The sequence below is a fragment of the Loxodonta africana genome, unplaced genomic scaffold (genome assembly GCF_030014295.1).
Source record: "Loxodonta africana isolate mLoxAfr1 unplaced genomic scaffold, mLoxAfr1.hap2 scaffold_282, whole genome shotgun sequence".
Classification (NCBI taxonomy): Eukaryota; Metazoa; Chordata; class Mammalia; order Proboscidea; family Elephantidae; genus Loxodonta; species Loxodonta africana.
Genome location: NW_026975005.1, coordinates 45,725 through 53,173, shown reverse-complemented (window position 1 = coordinate 53,173; position 7,449 = coordinate 45,725).

Sequence of the window (7,449 nt, the reverse complement as noted above, 5' to 3'; positions counted from 1 at the left end):
GGAAGGACACTATATAATGATTAAACAGACAACATACCAGGAGGATATCACCATATTAAATATATACACACCCAATGACAGGGCTTCAAGATACATAAAACAAACTCTAACAGCATTGTAAAGTGAGATACACAGCTCCACAATAATATTAGCTGACTTCGACATACCACTTTGGTGAAGAACAGAACATTCAGAAAGAAGCTCAGTAAAGACATGGAAAATCTAAATGCCACAATCAACCAACTTGACTTCACATACATATACAGAACACTCCACCCAACAGCAGCCAAGTATACTTTCTTTTCCAATGCATATGGAACATTCTCTGGGAGAGACCACATATTAGGCCATGAAGCACACCTTAACAGAGTCCAATACATCAAAATATTGCAAAGCATCTTCTCTGACCAGGAAGCTATAAAAGTAGAAATCAAAAACAAAAAAAAAAAAGCAGGGAAATGAAATCAACCACTCAGAACCTGAGCATACCTTGCTTAAAAACGACTGGGTTATAGAAGAAATTAAGGATGGAATAAAGAAATTCACAGTATCCAATGAGAATGAAAACACTTCCTACCAGAACCTTTGAGACACAGGTAAAGCATGCTCAGAGGTCAATTTATAGCAATACATGCACACATTCAAAAAGGAGAAAGGGCCAAAATCAAAGAATTATCCCTACAACTTGAACAAATAAAAAGAGAGCAACAAAAGAAACCCTCAGTCATCAGAAGAAATTAAATAATAAAAAGTAGAGCAGAATTAAATGAAATAGAGAACAGAAAAAAAAGTTGAAAGAGTTAACAAGACCAAAAGCTGGTTCTTTGAAAAAATTAACAAAATTGCTAAAACATTGGCCAAACTGACAGAAGAAAAAAAGGAGAAGAAGCAAATTACCCAACATCACAACAGACCCAACTGAAATTAAAAGAATCATATCAGATTAGTATGAAAAATCATACTCTAACAGCTTTGAAAACCTAGAAGAAATGGATGAATTTCTAGAAACACATTGCCTACCTAAACTAACAGAAACAGAGGTAGAACAATTAAATAAACCCATAACAGAAGGAGAGGTTGAAAAAGGTAATTAAAAAAATTAAAAATCTCCCAACAACAACAACAACAAAGCCCTGGCCCTGACAGCTTCCCCGGTGAGTTCTACCAAACTTTCAGGGAAGAGTTAACAGTACTACTAGTAAAGGTATTTTAGAGCATTGAAAAAGATGGAATACTCCCAAACTCATTCTATGAAGCCAGCATATCCCTGATACCAAAACCAGGTAAAGACACCACACACACACACACAAAATTACAGACCTATATTCCTCATGAACTTAGATGCAAAAAACCTCCACAAAATTCTACCCAATAGAATTCAATAACATATCAAAAAAATAATTCACCATGACCACATGGGATTCATACTAGGTATGCAGGGATGGTTCAACATTAGAAGAACAATCGAAGTAATCCACCATATAGGTAAAACAAAGGACAAGAACCACATGATCTTATCAATTGATGCAGAAAAGGCATTTGACAAAGTCCAACACCCATTCATGATAAAAACTCTCAGAAAATAGGAATAGAAGGAAAATTCCTCAACACAATAAAGGGCATTTATATAAAGCCAACAGCCAACATCACCCTAAATGGAGAGACTCTGAAAGCACTCCCTTGAGATGGGGAACCAGACAAGGATGCCCTTTATCACGACTCTTATTCAACAGTGTGCTGGAGCTCCTAGCCAGAGCAATTGGGCCAGATAAAGAAATAAAGGGCATCCAGATTGGTAAAGAAGAAATAAAAGTATTTCTATTTGCAGATGACTTGATCTTATACAGAGAAAACCCAAAAGAATCCTCAAGAAAACTACTGAAACTAATAGAAGAGTTCAGCAGAATATCAGGATACAAGATAAACATACAAAAATCAGTTGGATTCCTCTACACCAACAAAAAGAACATCAAAGAGAGAAATCACCAAATCAATGCCATTTACAGTAGCCCCCAAGAAGATAAAATACTAGGAATAATATTGTAACCAGAGACATAAAAGACCTATACAAACAAAACTACAAGACACTACTAAAAGAAATCAAAAGAGACTTACGTAAGTGGACAAACATACCTTGATCATAGATAGGAACACTGAACATTGTAAAAATGTCTCTTCTACTGAAAGCGATCTATAGATATGCTGCAATTCCAATCCAAATTCCAAGGACATTTTTTAATGTGATGGAGAAACAAATCACCAACTTCATATGGAAGGGAAAGAGGCCCCAGATAAATGAAGCATTACTGAAAAAGAAGAACAAAGTGGGAAGCATCACACTACCTGATTTTAGAACTTATTATACCACCATAGTAGTCAAAACAGCCTGGTACCGGTACAGCAGCAGACACATAGACCAATGGAACAGAATTGAGAATCCAGACATAAATCCATTCACTTATTAGCTGATATTTGATAAAGGCTCAAAGTCAGTTAAACGGGGGAAAGACAGCCTCTTTAACAAATGGTGCTGGCATAACTGGATATCCCTCCACAAAAAAATGAAACAAGATCCATACCTCACACCATGCACAAAAACTAACTGAAATGGATCAAAGACCTAAATATGAAATCTAAAATGATAAAAATCATGGAAGAAAAAACAGGGACAACACTAGGAGCCCTAATACATAGCATAAACAGTACAAAAAACATTACTAACAATGTACAAGCACCCAAAGAAAAATGAGATAACTCCTAATAATCAAACACTTATGCTCATCCAAAGTCTTCCCCAGAAGAGTAAACTGATTACCGACAGACTGGGAAACAGTTTTTAGCTATAACATTTCCGATCAGCATCTGATCTCTAAAATCTACATGATAATGCAAAAACTCAACAACAAAAAGACAAATAACCCATTTTAAAAATGGGCAAAGGATAGGAACAGGCACTTCAACGAAGAAGACATTCAGGCAGGTAACAGATACAAGAGGAAATGCTCACAATCATTAGCCATTAAAAAAAAAATGCCATTAGAGAAATGTAAATCACAACTACAATGAGATACCATGTCACTCCAGCAAAAAAAGGCTGCCATTAATCCCAAATCACAAAATAATAAATGTTGCAGAGGTTGTAGAGAGCCTGGAACATTTATTCACCACTGGTGGGAATTTAAAATGGTACAGCCACTTTGGAAATCAATCTGGCACTCCCTTAAAAAGCTAGAAATAGAACTACCATAGGATATGGCAATCCCACTCCTTGGAATATATCTTAGAGAAATAAGAGCCTTTATACGAACAGATATATGCACAACGATGTTCACTGCAGCACTGTTTACAATAGCAAAAAGATGGAAGTAACCAAGGTGCCCATCAACAGATGAATGGATAAATAAATTGTGGTACATTCACACGATGGAATACTTCACATAGATCAAGAACAATGATGAATCCATGAAATATTTCATAGCTTGGAGGAATCTGGAGGGCATTAGGCTGAGTGAAATTAGTCAGTTGCAAAAGGACGAATATTGTATGAGACCACTATTGTAAGAACTTGAGAAATAGTTTAAACAGAGAAGAAAATATTCTTTGATGGGTACGAGGGTGGGGAGAAAGGGAGGGAGAAGGATATTCGCAAATTTAGATAGTAGACAAGAACTATTTTAGGTGAAGGGAAAGACAACATACAATAAAGGAGAGGTCAGCATAACTGGACTAAATCAAAAGCAGTTTCCTGAATAAACCAAATGCTCCGAAGGCCAGAGTAGCAGGGGCAGCATTTGGGGGACCATGTTTTCAGGGGACATCTAGGTCAATTGACATAATAAAATCTATTAAGAAAACATTCTGCATCCCACTTTGGTGAGTGGCGTCTGCAGTCTTAAAAACACTATCAAGCGGCCATCTAAGATGCATCCATTGGTCTCAACCTACCTGGAGCAAAGGAGAATGAAGAACACCAAAGATACAAGGTAATTATGAGTCCAGAAGACAGAAATGGCCCCGTAAATCCGAGACTACATCAGCCTGAGACCAGAAGAACTAGATGATGCCCGTCTACAACCGAAGACTGCCCCGACAGGGAACGAAACAGAGCATCCCTGATGGAGCACGAGAGCAGTGAGATTGCAGACCTCAAAGTCCCATAAAAAAATCAGACTTAATAATCTGACTGAGACTAGAGGAACCCTGGAGGTCACGGTCCCCAGACCTTCTGTTGGCCCAAGATTGGAACCATTCCCAAAGCCAACTCTTCAGACAGGGATTGGACTGGATTATAGGATAGAAAATGATAGTGGTGAGGAGTGACCTTCTTGTCTCAAGTGGACACATGAGACTATGTGGGCAGCTCCCGTTTGGATTGGAGATGAGAAGGCAGAGGGGGACAGAAAGTGGCTGAATGGACACGGGGAATACAGGGCTGAGAGAAGGAGTGTGCTGTCTCATTAGTGGGAGAGGAACTAGGAGTATATAGCAAGCCATATACAAATTTTTGTATGAGAGACTGACTTGATTTGTAAAGTTTCACTTAAAGCACACACACACAAAAGATGGAAAGAATACACAGAGTCACAGTACCAAAAGAAATGGTCGACTTTCAGTCGTTTCATGAGGTGGCATATGATGAAGAACTGGTAGTAGTGAAGCAAGAAGTCCAAGCTACACTGAAGGCACTGGTGAAAAACAAGGCTCCAGGAGCTGACAGAATACCCACTGAGTTGGTTCAACAAACAGATGCAGCACTGTACATGCTCACTCCACCATGCAAAGAAATTTGGAAGCTAGCTACCTGGCCAACAGGCTGCAAGAGATGCACGTTTGTGTCCATTCCAAAGAAAAGCGATCCAACAGATTGTGGAAGTTATCAAATGTAAATCATAGTATTAGTAAATATGGTAAACAAACAAACAAAGAAACTCTATCTATTCTACACTGAATATGACATTCTATCCCCAGGAGATCTAGTGAGTTTATGATGTTTTTGTTAGGTGCTGTTGAGTCAGTTCCAACTCATAGCGACCCTGTGTACAACAGAACGGAACAGTGCCCAGCCCTGGGCCTTTCTCATTGCTATGTCTGAGCCCACTGTTGCAGCCACAGTGTCAATCTGTCTCATTGAGGCTCTTTGTCTTTTTCACTGACCCTCTACTTTACCAAGCACGATGTCTTTTTCCAGGGGCTGATTCCTCCTGATAATATGTCCAGAGTACGTGAGACCAAGTCTTGCCACCCACCTTTCTAAGGAGCATTCTGGCTGTACTTCTTCCAAGACAGGTGTGTTCATTCTTCTAGCAGTCCATGGCATATTCATTATTCTTCACCAACAACATAATTCAAGTTTCAGTTCTTTTGCCTTCCTTATTCATTGTCCAGCTTTAGCTGCACATGAGGCGACTGAAAATATGATGGCTTGGTTCAGGCACACCTTAGTCCTCAAAGGGACATCTTCGATTTTTAACACTTTAAAGAGGTCTTTTGTAGCAGATTTGCCCAATAAAATATGTCATTTGATTTCTTGACGGCTGCTTCCATGGGTGTTGATTGTGGATCCAAGTAAAATGAAATCCTTGACGACTTCAGTATTTTATCTGTTTATCGTGATTTTTTTCTTGTTCCAGTTGTGAGGATTTTTGTTTACTTTATGTTGAAGTGTAATCCATACTGAAGGCTGAAGTCTTTGATCCTCATCTTCAAATCCTCTTCACTTTCAGTAAGCAAGTTTGTGTCATCTGCATGTCTAGGCTGTTAATGAGTCTTCCTCCAATCCTGGTGCCCCTTCTTCTTCATAGAGTCCAGCTTCTTGGACTGTATGGATTATATGTTTTTTTAAAGACACTGAGTTTTTGGTAATTTACTACGGTAGCCCTTGAAAATGAATACAGAGCCCTTCACCAAGGACAAGTCAAGTTAGCACCAAAAATGTTTTTTTTAAGGGTAGCCACGTAGCATGAGACATGGCAGTTTTTAAAAGTATGAAGTAAAACTTTCAGCTTTGACAAAGAAAGGGCTCCTCTAAGTCCAAGTTCTAAGTCCATTGCTGTTGGGTCAATTCTATCTCATAGCGACCCTAAAGGACAGAGTAGAATTGACCCATAGGGTTTCCAAGGAGTGGCTGGTAGATTCGAACTGCTTGGATAAGTATTGTGAAAAAATACAACCCTGACACACAACTTTTCTGAGCTTAGTATTAAAACAAAACAAAACAAAAAAAAGTTGGTATCGAGTGGATTCTCACTCATAGGGACCCTACAGGACAGAGTAGAGCCTCCCCACAGGGTTTCCAAGGAGGGACTGGTAGATTCAAACTGCAGACCTTTTGGTAGCAGCCAAATGCATAATCATCGCACCACCAGTGGCTTTCAAATCAGCTATAGGCTGATGATCTTCAAATTCTTAGAACCTGGAAAACCTCACAGTGGTATCCACAGCTGGGAACTGTTCTCCACACTTGGATGACCTCAGACATCCAAATCTAACATGTCCGGAAAAAAATCTTTTGGTCATTTTCTCAAGTTTGTTCCTCCATGGTTTTCCACATGGTAGAGAATGGCTCTGGTGACCATGCGCTCATGGTAGCCTGAATTCTAGAAGTCACCTTTGATTCTCCATTCCCCTCATCCCATACATCTGATCCACCAGCAATTCTTGGCAGCTCAAGCTCCAAAGTTCACCTCAAGCCTGCCCACTGTTCCCACCTGCACTGCCACCATCACTGCTCACCCTGACCACTGCAGAAGCATCCTCACCAGTCCTCTGTATTTGCTGTCTTCAAGTTCTCCTGGGCTACAGTTAATTCCTGGGACACATTCTTTCTCAAGACCATTGAACAATAGAAGGAGAAGGGCATTTAGTTGTATGCTACCTCCTCCGCTTGAGCTGCATGCCCCTCAGAAATCACTTTTCACTGTCCACTCTATAATGTCTCTATTCCAATTTCCTGTCTTTGGCCGCACTGCTTTGATAGCGTGCATGCATATGTGCTTCAGGGGTCATGTAGACAGATGCCCTGGAGGAATTTTTCTTAGTACAATCATGGTCGTGTGCCATCAAGAGATTCTGACTCATATCAACCTTGTATGACAACTTAGAATTGCCTCACAAGGTTTCCTAGGTTGCAGTCTTTATGGCGCAGCCCTGGTGGCACCGTGGTTAAGAGCTCGGCTGCTAACCAAAGGGTGGACAGTTTGAATCCACCAGTTGGTTCTTTGCGGAAAGACATGGCAGTCTGCTTCTGTAAAGACTTATAGCCTCAGAAACCCTATGGGGCAGTTCTGCTCTGCCCTATAGGGTCACTATGAGTTGGAATTGATTCAACAGCAACTGGTTTGGATTTTGTTTGGTTAGAATCTTTACGGGAGCCCATCTCCAGATCTTTTCAACCCCTGAGCTGGTGGGTTCCAACGGCCCACCTTTCAGTTAGCCAAGCACTTAACCGTT